At 61.4% G+C, this 15,000-nt stretch overlaps 2 non-coding genes across 2 annotated transcripts; both read right to left on the bottom strand.

The window, feature by feature from the left end:
• Positions 1–647: 647 nt before the first annotated feature.
• LOC142794455 (5.8S ribosomal RNA) lies at positions 648–800 on the bottom strand. The gene has a single exon (XR_012892354.1). It is a non-coding gene; the product is annotated as a 5.8S ribosomal RNA (ribosomal RNA).
• A 1,719-nt stretch (positions 801–2,519) lies between these two features.
• LOC142794448 (small subunit ribosomal RNA) lies at positions 2,520–4,334 on the bottom strand. Its single transcript, XR_012892349.1, has one exon. It is a non-coding gene; the product is annotated as a small subunit ribosomal RNA (ribosomal RNA).
• Between the last annotated feature and the right edge of the window lie 10,666 nt (positions 4,335–15,000).

The raw sequence follows: 15,000 nt of genomic DNA, 5'->3' as shown, positions 1-15,000 counted from the left end.
TTCGCCAACTCGTGCGGGAGACTTTTTCCGCTTCGCGGCAAGTCGTCGCGCCGTGCTCTCCGCATCAACCGCGTACGCAGCGAACCGCAAACGTCGGGCGCAGCCTCCTCACCTCCCTGCGCTTTGCGCGCGAACGTTCCCTGTTCGCGCGGCAAAGCCTGGAGGAGGCACGGCCCCGCAGCGTGTTCGAGCGCCCGGTCTACGGGACACCCTGCTTACTTCGAGGGCAACAAGCGCAACGCAAGGCTGCGATCTCGCGCACTTTGCGCACGGCTGGAGAAGCTTTGCTGGCCGGCTTTCGCTCCTCGTGTTTACCGTGCGTTAAAGTTGCGCGTCCGTGGCTCTCGCAGCTCTTGCGCGCCCGGTCGCAGAGAGGAGTACGCAACCTCGACCGCACTTTCCCTGCAGGCTTCCTTCCGACTCGAAGTCCTGCGGCGGTCTCAACGAGGTGCCACATCCTCAATGCAGTCGGTCGCCCCCGTTTCGGTTGGGCTCTGGCACGACGGTCGCCACCGTCTCGCCCTTGAGTGGCCGCTGTTGGCGCTCGCTGTGAGGTGTTCAGCGTGCTGTCCGTGTTGCCGACGCGGTCAAAACGAGTCGACGGCTCACGTTCCCTTGTGCGCCGAAGGCTCTCTTGATATGTGATCCGACCCTCAGACAGACGAAGCCAAGGGAAGACCCAAGGCCGCAATGTGCGTTCAAAGAATCAGTGCTCAGTGTGTCCTGCAATTCACACCAAGTCTCGCAGCTGGCTGCGTTCTTCATCGACCCGAGAACCGAGTGATCCACCGCTTAGAGTCGTGAAAAAGTGTTTGTTCAATTCCGTACAGTCAAAACCAAACGTTTCTGGCACTCGGCCAAACAGTGGCCAAGAAGGGCGCTTTTCAGCGCACGCTTGGACTCCAAAACTCTGCCGCGCCTTTTTCGGCTGCCGCAAATCGAGCAAACGGTGTGTTTCGGACGGCGTTTCGCTTCCGCTACTTGCGAGTGCTTTCGTGGTCCACCCCTCTATAAATACTCGGGAGGCGTCGAAGCCGGTTCTCCAAGCCGGACCCGTAGGTATCGTTGTGTGCTCGCTCTCATTGGCCCGCCTAACCAGAAAATGCCTGCGGTACACCCATTTGGATAAGAGTGCACGCAGATGCGGGCCTCGACGGCTACACATTTCCTCGGGCGGCCGCCTCCCGGCCTCCGTGGAGCGCGGGATGCACGGTCCCATCGACAAGCCTCTCCCGTTTTTACCGTGGCGTCGCGGTTCACCACGGCGGGCGGGTCGGTCTCCTCCGCATAAAAAGGGGGACCCCCGCTTTTTGTTCCACGAAATCGCACAAGCTTTTTTCGCATCCACGGTTTGCCACCGCACACCAAAATGCCGATCCGGCTGCCTACTTTAGCCAACAGGTGGAGCCAGGCGCGCCGTACTTGCGCGGCACTTCCCACGTCCACCGAAGTCGGTGCCAAGGACCACTTTCGGCGCCGGAGCCGCGTACGAGCCTACTCGAGGCGGAAGAACGAAGCCAGCAAGGGCCTGGCCGCAAGTGCGTTCAATTGTCGGGACGTCCAAGTCCCTCGTTCTTCCGTGCTTCCTCTTTCGGCAAGTCGTTGCGGCACCTTCCCAAAGCGCGCAGACCCGCTAATCGCGACGAGCGCGACGTGGCCGTGCCGCCTTTCCCTCGGCAGCAAGCAAAACGCCTGGCAACGTCGACGCTCCCCTAACCGCGATCTCGCACCGTGTTTCGTGTGGCGAATTCAAAAGCCGGCCGGCGCTGCTGCAACCATTACGGTCGGTACGCATACGCCGCGGAGGGCGGGACGGTCATCGGAGCGTGCGGTTCCTCCATCGAGTACTGCGCACCTCGGCCGTCGCATCGCCGTGCCATGACCGGCCGCGCGTCAACGCGAACCGGTGCCAGCGAGATCCCTCGCCTGCAAGAACCGACCGGCAGCCTCCGTCACCCGAGGACGCGGAAGCGCTTGCCGCGGACGGCGGGACGGTATGCACTGGTGCACAGCGGACCCGTCACATCGCCAGTTCCTTGACCGACCGCCGACGCTTGTGCCGTTCCTCTCGTACTTGGCAGTCGCCGCGCGATTGTCGGGTCTCGTTCTTGCACGCTCGAACGGTCGGGAGGGCACTCGGCTGGCGTTTCGGGAACGCGCAGCCTCGCCTTCTACCGACGTAACCACGACTCGCCGTTCGCGCTCCGCCGCTCCTGTTTACAGTACTAGGCGGTCCCGCAGCGGTCGGGTCGCGCATTTCGAGCGCTTCGAGCCACGGTGCAGTGGCGGGTCGAAAGCCGACCTATGAGTGCGTTGCGCCGTTTGTACCCGCGTCCGCCACCTGGCCGACCGTCCAAGGTCGCGGTGTTGGCGTCCGCTGGGCGCAACAATTTGTCACGGGGTGCCGCTCCACATTCAGGCAGCCCCGTGGGGAAAAGCCGACCCCGCGTCCAAACGGGGTCAGCGGCAGAAAGTGTCGGGCGCAGACGCAGCTGAGGCGCTCACCCTTCACAATCCGTTAATGATCCTTCCGCAGGTTCACCTACGGAAACCTTGTTACGACTTTTACTTCCTCTAAATGATCAAGTTTGGTCATCTTTCCAACAGACCGGCGCAACCGAAAGGCCGCGCCGGACATCGGTCCGAAGACCTCACTAAATCATTCAATCGGTAGTAGCGACGGGCGGTGTGTACAAAGGGCAGGGACGTAATCAACGCGAGCTTATGACTCGCGCTTACTGGGAATTCCTCGTTCAAGGGGAACAATTGCAAGCCCCTATCCCAATCACGAAAGAAGTTCCACGGGTTACCCAGTCTTTTCAGACAGGGATAAAGACACGCTGCTTCCTTCAGTGTAGCGCGCGTGCGGCCCCGGACATCTAAGGGCATCACAGACCTGTTATTGCTCTGTTTCGTGCGGCTAGGAGCCGCTTGTCCCTCTAAGAAGGTTGTAAGGTGCTGGGAACCCCGCACCTATTTAATAGGCTAGAGTCTCGTTCGTTATCGGAATTAACCAGACAAATCGCTCCACCAACTAAGAACGGCCATGCACCACCATCCACCGAATCAAGAAAGAGCTCTCAATCTGTCAATCCTCCCAGTGTCCGGGCCGGGTAAGTTTTCCCGTGTTGAGTCAAATTAAGCCGCAGGCTCCACTCCTGGTGGTGCCCTTCCGTCAATTCCTTTAAGTTTCAGCTTTGCAACCATACTTCCCCCGGAACCCAAATACTTTGGTTTCCCGGAAGCTGCCCGCCGAGTCATTTGAGTAACTCAGGCGGATCGCTGGTTGGCATCGTTTATGGTCAGAACTAGGGCGGTATCTGATCGCCTTCGAACCTCTGACTTTCGTTCTTGATCAATGAAAACATTCTTGGCAAATGCTTTCGCAGTAGTTCGTCTTGCGACGGTCCAAGAATTTCACCTCTAGCGCCGCAATACGAATGCCCCCGTCCGTCCCTCTTAATCATTACCTCGTATTCCAAAAACCAACAGAACAGAAACGAGGTCTTGTTCTATTATTCCATGCAAGTTTATTCAGGCGACTCGCCTGCGTTGAGCACTCTAATTTTTTCAAAGTAAAAGCACCGGCCATCTCGAGGCACACAATGAAGTGCACCAAGAAAGAACCGGCATGATGTTCAGTCCGAGCCGTCGCATCGGGTAGATGCACTACTCGTCTGGAACTGAGATCCAACTACGAGCTTTTTAACCGCAGCAGCTTTAGTATACGCTATTGGAGCTGGAATTACCGCGGCTGCTGGCACCAGACTTGCCCTCCAATTGATCCTCGTTAAAGGATTTAGAGTGTACTCATTTCAATTACGGGGCCTCAAAAGAGTCCCGTATTGTTATTTTTCGTCACTACCTCCCCGTGCCGGGAGTGGGTAATTTGCGCGCCTGCTGCCTTCCTTGGATGTGGTAGCCGTTTCTCAGGCTCCCTCTCCGGAATCGAACCCTGATTCTCCGTTACCCGTAACAACCATGGTAAGCAAGTAACCTACCATCGAAAGTTGATAAGGCAGACACTTGAAAGAAACGTCGCCGGCTCGTGGCCATGCGATCAGCACAAAGTTATCCAGAGTCACCACACAATACGGGCCGAAACCCGATCGATCTTGGTCTAATAAAAGCACCCGTTACCCAAAGGGCTCCAGGCTCACTGCATGTATTAGCTCTAGAATTGCCACAGTTATCCAAGTAGGAAGAAACGATCTAAGGAACCATAACTGATTTAATGAGCCATTCGCGGTTTCGCCTTATTTCGGCATGTACTTAGACATGCATGGCTTAATCTTTGAGACAAGCATATGATTACTGGCAGGATCAACCAGGTAATCGTTCGACTGCGCGTCCGTCCTCGCCCTCGGCGGGCCGGACGCAGTCTGTGTGCGGCGGAGGCCACCTTCAGGCGCCCCAACACGCTTATTTTGCACTCCGAGATGACGGCGTTCGAGCTCGCTACGGCACAACCTTCCCGAAAGACGAGTGGGAGCCGTGCGGCAAGAAGCACGTTCATGCTCGCTCTTTTTCGTTGCATCGACTCGGTCGCGCCGTGCGGGTTGCCCAAGCCCGCTGCACTGTCGGTGGACCGGCCGGAACTAGCAACGGAGCCGAGACTGCAAAGCCGCCAGACGACGGGTCACGCCCGCGTCTTCGGCGCTTTCGCATCTGAATCGCCCGAGGACGACACGGAACACACCTCGATATCGTGGTAAAACGGCACCGTCCGACAACCAGCCCCTAACGCATCAAGCGGATGAGGCTGCAGACGACTGCCGTGGATTCCCCTGGAGCAGACCCGAGGACACGCTTGACGAGGCCGAAGCCCGCCGCATATCAGACACCCGGTCGCTTTCGCGTACGCCGCTCACGAGAACCCCCACATAATAGCAGCGATAAGTACCCAGACCTCCTTGGGCCCTAATACGAGCGTACTCGAGAAAATTTCACCGCGGGTGTGCCCCGAAACGTGTGGCATGTTGAGCGTGCCACAAGTCTACGTCGCTCTCAAACCCGCCGAGGTCGTAGAATTTGCGACCCTACTCACGAAATTCCCACCGAGGATACGGCCGCAAACGTACCGCACCTTGGGTAGGCCACGAGTTTGTGCAACACTACGCTGACGGCACAGCACCGAGGTCGTGCGCGCACGCACGGGAAAATTCCGCCGCGGTTTCTGCCGAAAACGTGAGGCACCACGACTCTCCGCAAGTTCGCGTCGACTGCGAAAGACCGAAGTCGTGAACGACGTGTCCGCTACTCGCCGCCGACACGCTGGACACCAAACGTACAACGACTCGACGGCGTCGTAGAGGCCCACGACGCGGTTTTCCTTAACGACGTCTCGGCGTGGCACCGACAGGTTAGAACGGCCGACCAACGTTCCCTGTCCGCCGTTCGGCTCAGTCGAAGGGCTCGGCGACTTCGGCAACGCTGCGAAGCCGCACGGTGACGCACGCCATGTCCCCATTTTTTTTTTTCTTTCTGCGTCTGCCGGGGTGCCCCTATAATAGCAGCGATAAGCACCCAGACCGCCGTGGGTCGCTCGCCCCGGCTGACGTGGTTTTTCGTACTCCTGCGGCGGTCGCCGTCAAGCACGTCCAAATACGCTACTTTCGTGGGCGCATTCACGCTCTTTCGCTTCGCCGGAGTGCCAGCACTCACTCTGCCAAAAACGGCGAACATCCGAGCGGCGGTTCCCACTTTTGCGTCGGCGTCGCAAACCCCGCCCCGGCAGACGAGGTTTGCCGTACTCGTGCGACGGTGGCCGGCGGGCACGTCGAAAGACGCCGATATCGTGCGCGAATTGGCGCACCTTGGCTTCACCGGAGTGCCGCCACTGACTCCTCCAAAAACGGCGAAGATCCGAGCGGCGCTTCCCACTTTCGCATCGGCGTCCCGAACTCCGCCCCGGCTGACGCGGTTTACCGTACTCGTGCGACGGTCGCCGGCGAGCACGTGGAAAGACGCCGATATCGTGCCCGAATCGGCTCCGTTCGGCTTCGCCGGAGTGCCAGCACTGGCTCGGCGAAAGACGACGAACATCCGAGCGACGGTTCTCACTATTGCGTACGCGTCGCAAACCCCGCCCCGGCAGACGCACTTTGCCGTACTCGTGCGACGGTCGCCGGCGAGCACGTAGAAAGACGCCGATATCGTGCCGGAATCGGCCCCGTTTGGCTTCGCCGGAGTGCCAGCACTCACTCGGCCACAAACGGCGAACATCCGAGCGGCGGTTCCCACTTAGCCGTCGGCGTCCCGAACTCCGCCCCGGCAGACGCGGTTGCCGAGCTCGTGCGACTAGCGACCGCGAAGCCGTCTCGCGACGCCGCTTTCGTGCGCGGCTCCCACTGCGACCTGGGTCACCCGAGGTCGACGAGCAAAAAAGAATGTCGAAAAAAATTTTTTTTTTTTTTGCGTCTGCCGGGGTGCCCCTATAATAGCAGCGATAAGCACCCAGACCGCCATGGGTCGCTCGCCCCGGCTGACGTGGTTTTTCGTTTTCCTGCGGTGGTCGTCGTCAAGCACGTCCAAACACGCCACTTTCGTGGGCGCATTCGCGCTCTTTCGCTTCGCCGGAGTGCCAGCACTCACTCTGCCAAAAACGGCGAACATCCGAGCGGCGGTTCCCACTTTTGCGTCGGCGTCGCAAACCCCGCCCCGGCAGACGAGGTTTGCCGTACTCGTGCGACGGTGGCCGGCGGGCACGTCGAAAGACGCCGATATCGTGCGCGAATTGGCGCACCTTGGCTTCACCGGAGTGCCGCCACTGACTCCTCCAAAAACGGCGAAGATCCGAGCGGCGCTTCCCACTTTCGCATCGGCGTCCCGAACTCCGCCCCGGCTGACGCGGTTTACCGTACTCGTGCGACGGTCGCCGGCGAGCACGTGGAAAGACGCCGATATCGTGCCCGAATCGGCTCCGTTCGGCTTCGCCGGATTGCCAGCACTGGCTCGGCGAAAGACGACGAACATCCGAGCGACGGTTCTCACTATTGCGTACGCGTCGCAAACCCCGCCCCGGCAGACGCACTTTGCCGTACTCGTGCGACGGTCGCCGGCGAGCACGTAGAAAGACGCCGATATCGTGCCGGAATCGGCCCCGTTTGGCTTCGCCGGAGTGCCAGCACTCACTCGGCCACAAACGGCGAACATCCGAGCGGCGGTTCCCACTTAGCCGTCGGCGTCCCGAACTCCGCCCCGGCAGACGCGGTTGCCGAGCTCGTGCGACTAGCGACCGCGAAGCCGTCTCGCGACGCCGCTTTCGTGCGCGGCTCCCACTGCGACCTGGGTCACCCGAGGTCGACGAGCAAAAAAGAATGTCGAAAAAAATTTTTTTTTTTTTTTTTGCGTCTGCCGGGGTGCCCCTATAATAGCAGCGATAAGCACCCAGACCGCCATGGGTCGCTCGCCCCGGCTGACGTGGTTTTTCGTTTTCCTGCGGTGGTCGTCGTCAAGCACGTCCAAACACGCCACTTTCGTGGGCGCATTCGCGCTCTTTCGCTTCGCCGGAGTGCCAGCACTCACTCTGCCAAAAACGGCGAACATCCTAGTGGCGGTTCCCACTTTTGCGTCGGCGTCGCCAACCCCGCCCCGGCATACGCGGTTTGCCGTACTCGTGCGGCGGTGGCCGGCGGGCACGTCGAAAGACACCGATATCGTGCGCGAGTCGATGCTTCTTGGTCTCGCAGGAGGGCCGCCACTCACTCCTGCAAAAACGGCGAAGATCCGAGCGGCGCTTCCCACTTTTTCGTCGGCGTCGCAAACCTCGCCCCGGCAGACGCGCTTTGCCGTACTCGTGCGACGGTCGCCGGCGAGCACGTCGAAATACGCCGATATCGTGCCCGAATCGGCCCCGTTTCGCTTCGCCGGAGTGCCAGCACTCGCTCGGCCAAAGACGACGAACATCCGAGCGACGGTTCCCACTATTGCGTACGCGTCGCGAACCCCGCCCCGGCAGACGCGGTTTGCCGTACTCGTGCGGCGGTGGCCGGCGGGCACGTCGAAAGACGCCGATATCGTGCACGAATTGGCGCTCCTTGGCTTCACCGGAGTGCCAGCACTCACTCGGCCAAAAACGGCGAACATCCGAGCAGCGGTACCCACTTAGCCGTCGGCATCCCGAACTCCGCGCCGGCTGACGCGGTTGCCGAGCTCGTGCGACTAGCGACCGCGAACGCGTCTCGCGACGCCGCTTTCGTGCGCGGCTCCCATTGCGACCTGGGTTACCCGAGCTCGACCAGCAAAAAAGAAGGTCGAAAATTTTTTTTTTTTTTTCTGCGTCTGCCGGGGTGCCCCTATAATAGCAGCGATAAGCACCCAGACCGCCGTGTGTCGCTCGCCCCGGCTGACGTGGTTTTTCGTACTCCTGCAGCGGTCGCCGTCACGCACGTCCAAATACGCCACTTTCGTGGGCGCATTCGCGCTCTTTCGCGTCGCCGGAGTGCCAGCACTCACTCTGCCAAAAACGGCCAACATCCGAGCGGCGGTTCCCACTTTTGCGTCGGCGTCGTAAACCCCGCCCCGGCAGACGCGGTTTGCCCTACTCGTGCGACGGTCGCCGGCGAGCGCGTCGAAAGACGCCGATATCGTGCGCTAATTGGCGCTCCCTGGCTTCTCCGGAGTGCCGCCACTCACTCCTCCAAAAACGGCGAAGATCCGAGCGGCGTTCTCCACTTTCGCATCGGCGTCCCGAACTCCGCCCGGGCTGACGCGGTTTACCGTACTCGTGCGACGGTCGCCGGCGGGCACGTCGAAAGACGCCGATATCGTGCCGTAATCGGCCCCGTTTGGCTTCGCCCGTGTGCCAGCACTCACTCGGCCAAAAACGGCGAACATCCGAGCAGCGTTTCCCACTTTCGCATCGGCGTCCCGAAGCCCGCCCCGGCAGACGCGGTTTGCCCTACTCGAGCGACGGTCGCCGGCGATCACGTCGAAAGGCGCCGAATTCGTGCACGAATCGATGCTTCTTGGTCTCGCAGGAGGGCCGCCACTCACTCCTGCAAAAACGGCGAAGATCCGAGTTGCGCTTCCCACTTTTTCGTCGGCGTCCCGAACTACGCCCCGGCTGACGCGGTTTACCGTACTCGTGCGACGGTCGCCGGCGGGCACTTCAAAATACGCCGATTTCGTGGGCGCATTCACGCTGTTTCGCTTCCCCGGAGTGCCAACACTCACTCTGCCGAAAGCGGCGATCATCCGAGCGGCGGTTCCCACTTTTGCGTCGGCTTCGCAAACGGCGCCCCGGCAGACGCGCTCGTGCGACGTACTCGTGCGACGGTCGCCGGCGAGCACGTCGAAAGACGCCGATATCGTGCTCGAATCGACCCCGTTTCGCTTCGCCGGAGTGCTGCCAGTCACGGCGCAGAAAACGGCGAACAAGTGTTTTTTTTTTTTTTTCCTAGAATTTGTGTTATAGAAGGCACATTTGATATCGGACGATAATTTTCAACTTTATCACGCGCACCGATTTTCGTGTAGAGGTTTGCAAGTTTATGGGAATTTCTCCACTTGGAATAATGCGATTTAGTAGTACTACGAGAACTTCATGGATGTACTCAAGGGTACGGGGCAAGTCAGTTACGTCAACACCTGCAGATTTTTTACACTTCAAACTGAAAATTGTTGGTTGTGAGTCCTCGTGTGATATTAAAGGCCGATTCGCTAACACATAGAACAAAGAAAGAAAGGAAGAAAAAACGCCCGCGCTCGCTCAAGAAACCTGGGTTCGCAACAAGTGGCAACAACAAGCAACCGAGCGAGTGCGCCAAAACCCGTGGCGGCCGAACAAACGCGAAGTCCCAACCGCGTCAGCCGGGGCGGCACGGGACAGGAAAAATCACTTCAGCCGGGGCGGCGGGGCACCGAATAAACCTCGTCACCTCGTCGCAGGATAAAAGAGGAAACAAAAAGTCTAAACAGCGTCTGCTGGAGCGAATGCGTAATAAAACAACAACAACAACAAAAAAAAAAAACACCCGCGCTCAAGAAGTCTGCAATCACCACAAAAGGCGACTGTGACCGAGCAGCGTCAGCCGGGGCCGTGCGGAAACGGAAAAACCGCGACTACCGGGGCGTCGAGGCACCGAAAAATCCACTTCAGCCGCGGCGAAAAAAAAAAACAAAAAGAAAGACGGAGGGGGGGGGGGGAACCACGTCTGCCGGGGCGAAGGAAAAAAAAAAACGCGTCTGCCGGGGCGAGCCCGGGTGCGGCACCACCGGGAAAACTGTGGCAAACAGACATGGCGATCGAGTGAGTGGGCCGCCAGCCAGGCTCAGCCAAAAAGTGCAAAGTCCGAACTGCGTCAGCCGGGGCGGCAAAAACCACGTCAGCCGGGGCGGCGCAAAAAACCGCGTCTGCCGGGGCGGCACGAAACCGCGTCAGCCGGGGCGGCGCGAAAACTGCGTCAGCCGGGGCGTAAGAAAAAAAAAAAAAAACGCGTCTGCCGGGGCGAGCCCGGGTGCGGCACCACCGGGAAAACTGTGGCAAACAGACATGGCGATCGAGTGAGTGGGCCGCCAGCCAGGCACAGCCGAAAAGTGCAAAGTCCGAACCGTGTCAGCCGGGGCGGCAAAAAACCGCGTCAGCCGGGGCGGCGCAAAAAACCGCGTCTGCCGGGGCGGCACGAAACCGCGTCTGCCGGGGCGGCGCGAAAACTGCGTCAGCCGGGGCGAGCCCGGGTGCGGCACCACCGGGAAAACTGTGGCAAACAGACATGGCGATCGAGTGAGTGGGCCGCCAGCCAGGCTCAGCCAAAAAGTGCCAAGTCCGAACTGCGTCAGCCGGGGCGGCAAAAAACCGCGTCAGCCGGGGCGGCGCAAAAAACCGCGTCTGCCGGGGCGGCGCGAAAACCGCGTCTGCCGGGGCGGCGCGAAAACTGCGTCAGCCGGGGCGAAAGAAAAAAAAAACGCGTCTGCCGGGGCGAGCCCGGGTGCGGCACCACCGGGAAAACTGTGGCAAACAGACATGGCGATCGAGTGAGTGGGCCGCCAGCAAGGCTCAGCCAAAAAGTGCTAAGTCCGAACTGCGTCAGCTGGGGCGGCAAAAAACCGCGTCTGCCGGGGCGGCACGAAACCGCGTCAGCCGGGGCGGCGCGAAAACCGCGTCTGCCGGGGCGGCACGAAACCGCGTCAGCCGGGGCGGCGCGAAAACTGCGTCAGCCGGGGCGAGCCCGGGTGCGGCACCACCGGGAAAACTGTGGCAAACAGACATGGCGATCGAGTGAGTGGGCCGCCAGCCAGGCACAGCCGAAAAGTGCTAAGTCCGAACTGCGTCAGCCGGGGCGGCAAAAACCGCGTCAGCCGGGGCGGCGCGAAAACCGCGTCTGCCGGGGCGGCACGAAACCGCGTCAGCCGGGGCGGCGCGAAAACTGCGTCAGCCGGGGCGAGCCCGGGTGCGGCACCACCGGGAAAACTGTGGCTAACAGACATGGCGATCGAGTGAGTGGGCCACCAGCCAGGCTCAGCCAAAAAGTGCTAAGTCCGAACTGCGTCAGCCGGGGCGGCAAAAACCGCGTCAGCCGGGGCGGCGCAAAAAACCGCGTCTGCCGGGGCGGCACGAAACCGCGTCAGCCGGGGCGGCGCGAAAACTGCGTCAGCCGGGGCGAAAGAAAAAAAAAAAACGCGTCTGCCGGGGCGAGCCCGGGTGCGGCACCACCGGGAAAACTGTGGCAAACAGACATGGCGATCGAGTGAGTGGGCCGCCAGCCAGGCACAGCCGAAAAGTGCCAAGTCCGAACTGCGTCAGCCGGGGCGGCAAAAAACCGCGTCAGCCGGGGCGGCGCAAAAAACCGCGTCTGCCGGGGCGGCACGAAACCGCGTCAGCCGGGGCGGCGCGAAAACTGCGTCAGCCGGGGCGAGCCCGGGTGCGGCACCACCGGGAAAACTGTGGCAAACAGACATGGCGATCGAGTGAGTGGGCCGCCAGCCAGGCTCAGCCAAAAAGTGCCAAGTCCGAACTGCGTCAGCCGGGGCGGCGCAAAAAACCGCGTCTGCCGGGGCGGCGCGAAAACCGCGTCTGCCGGGGCGGCGCGAAAACTGCGTCAGCCGGGGCGAAAGAAAAAAAAAACGCGTCTGCCGGGGCGGCAAAAAACCGCGTCTGCCGGGGCGGCACGAAACCGCGTCAGCCGGGGCGGCGCGAAAACCGCGTCTGCCGGGGCGGCACGAAACCGCGTCAGCCGGGGCGAGCCCGGGTGCGGCACCACCGGGAAAACTGTGGCAAACAGACATGGCGATCGAGTGAGTGGGCCGCCAGCCAGGCACAGCCGAAAAGTGCAAAGTCCGAACCGTGTCAGCCGGGGCGGCAAAAAACCGCGTCAGCCGGGGCGGCGCAAAAAACCGCGTCTGCCGGGGCGGCACGAAACCGCGTCTGCCGGGGCGGCGCGAAAACTGCGTCAGCCGGGGCGAGCCCGGGTGCGGCACCACCGGGAAAACTGTGGCAAACAGACATGGCGATCGAGTGAGTGGGCCGCCAGCCAGGCTCAGCCAAAAAGTGCCAAGTCCGAACTGCGTCAGCCGGGGCGGCAAAAAACCGCGTCAGCCGGGGCGGCGCAAAAAACCGCGTCTGCCGGGGCGGCGCGAAAACCGCGTCTGCCGGGGCGGCGCGAAAACTGCGTCAGCCGGGGCGAAAGAAAAAAAAAACGCGTCTGCCGGGGCGAGCCCGGGTGCGGCACCACCGGGAAAACTGTGGCAAACAGACATGGCGATCGAGTGAGTGGGCCGCCAGCAAGGCTCAGCCAAAAAGTGCTAAGTCCGAACTGCGTCAGCTGGGGCGGCAAAAAACCGCGTCTGCCGGGGCGGCACGAAACCGCGTCAGCCGGGGCGGCGCGAAAACCGCGTCTGCCGGGGCGGCACGAAACCGCGTCAGCCGGGGCGGCGCGAAAACTGCGTCAGCCGGGGCGAGCCCGGGTGCGGCACCACCGGGAAAACTGTGGCAAACAGACATGGCGATCGAGTGAGTGGGCCGCCAGCCAGGCACAGCCGAAAAGTGCTAAGTCCGAACTGCGTCAGCCGGGGCGGCAAAAACCGCGTCAGCCGGGGCGGCGCGAAAACCGCGTCTGCCGGGGCGGCACGAAACCGCGTCAGCCGGGGCGGCGCGAAAACTGCGTCAGCCGGGGCGAGCCCGGGTGCGGCACCACCGGGAAAACTGTGGCTAACAGACATGGCGATCGAGTGAGTGGGCCACCAGCCAGGCTCAGCCAAAAAGTGCTAAGTCCGAACTGCGTCAGCCGGGGCGGCAAAAACCGCGTCAGCCGGGGCGGCGCAAAAAACCGCGTCTGCCGGGGCGGCACGAAACCGCGTCAGCCGGGGCGGCGCGAAAACTGCGTCAGCCGGGGCGAAAGAAAAAAAAAAAACGCGTCTGCCGGGGCGAGCCCGGGTGCGGCACCACCGGGAAAACTGTGGCAAACAGACATGGCGATCGAGTGAGTGGGCCGCCAGCCAGGCACAGCCGAAAAGTGCCAAGTCCGAACTGCGTCAGCCGGGGCGGCAAAAAACCGCGTCAGCCGGGGCGGCGCAAAAAACCGCGTCTGCCGGGGCGGCACGAAACCGCGTCAGCCGGGGCGGCGCGAAAACTGCGTCAGCCGGGGCGAGCCCGGGTGCGGCACCACCGGGAAAACTGTGGCAAACAGACATGGCGATCGAGTGAGTGGGCCGCCAGCCAGGCTCAGCCAAAAAGTGCCAAGTCCGAACTGCGTCAGCCGGGGCGGCGCAAAAAACCGCGTCTGCCGGGGCGGCGCGAAAACCGCGTCTGCCGGGGCGGCGCGAAAACTGCGTCAGCCGGGGCGAAAGAAAAAAAAAACGCGTCTGCCGGGGCGGCAAAAAACCGCGTCTGCCGGGGCGGCACGAAACCGCGTCAGCCGGGGCGGCGCGAAAACCGCGTCTGCCGGGGCGGCACGAAACCGCGTCAGCCGGGGCGAGCCCGGGTGCGGCACCACCGGGAAAACTGTGGCAAACAGACATGGCGATCGAGTGAGTGGGCCGCCAGCCAGGCACAGCCGAAAAGTGCTAAGTCCGAACTGCGTCAGCCGGGGCGGCGCGAAAACCGCGTCAGCCGGGGCGGCGCAAAAACTGCGTCAGCCGGGGCGGCACGGAAAAACGAAAACCGCGTCAGCCGGGGCGGCACGGAAAAACGAAAACCACGTCAGCCGGGGCGACATCAAAATGAGGAAAAAAAAAAAAAACTGCCTTAGGACACCTGCGTACACTTTCATGCGTTTGGGCATATCTCTCTGTAACACGCGCGCCCCTCGTTACGCGCGGCACTCTGTTTTCTCCGACACCCATATTTCGGCGGCATGTGGCACGCGCGCCCGTCCCTACGCACGGCACACCGCAGTGCTTTCTCGATATTTTTCTTTTCCTCCAACACCGTCATCTATAGGCTTTTAGTGACCTGTTGCTCGTGGCAAAAGTTCGCTAGCTCTGACACCTCTTGCATGCGCACCGTTTTTGCGCACGGTGCTATGCCGCAAAGCACGGCAGTCGCATGCGTTTCTCTCAGGCACCTCTTTTTTGACACAACGCTGTGGTGCTTAGAAACACACCCGCCGCTTTTGCGCACAGAACTCCACCGTACAGCACGGTAGTCACGTTTGTTCCACACGAACAGCAGTGTGCATCGTGCTACGACACTTTGAAAGCTTTTTCTTCCGAGTCTCGACCGCGCTGTTCCTTTCGTACTTGGCGCGGTTTTGGGACCAGCTTTGTTTTAAACCCCTACTGCGCGCCGTTCCTTTCGTACTTGGCGCGGTTCAGGGTTTGTTTCGAGCCCTTAGCCGCGCTGTTCCCTCCGTACTTGGCGCGGTTTAGGGTCGAGCTTTGTCTCGAGCCCTCTCCGCGCCGTTCCTTCCGTACTTGGCGCGGTTTAGGGTTTGTTTCGAGCCCTTAGCCGCGCTGTTCCCTCCGTACTTGGCGCGGTTTAGGGTTTGTTTCGAGCCCTTAGCCGCGCTGTTCCCTCCGTACTTGGCGCGGTTTAGGGTCGAGCTTTGTCTCGAGCCCTCT

This window comes from Rhipicephalus microplus, unplaced genomic scaffold (genome assembly GCF_043290135.1).
Source record: "Rhipicephalus microplus isolate Deutch F79 unplaced genomic scaffold, USDA_Rmic scaffold_428, whole genome shotgun sequence".
NCBI lineage: Eukaryota > Metazoa > Arthropoda > Arachnida > Ixodida > Ixodidae > Rhipicephalus > Rhipicephalus microplus.
This window is presented reverse-complemented; position numbering and strand designations above follow the sequence as displayed.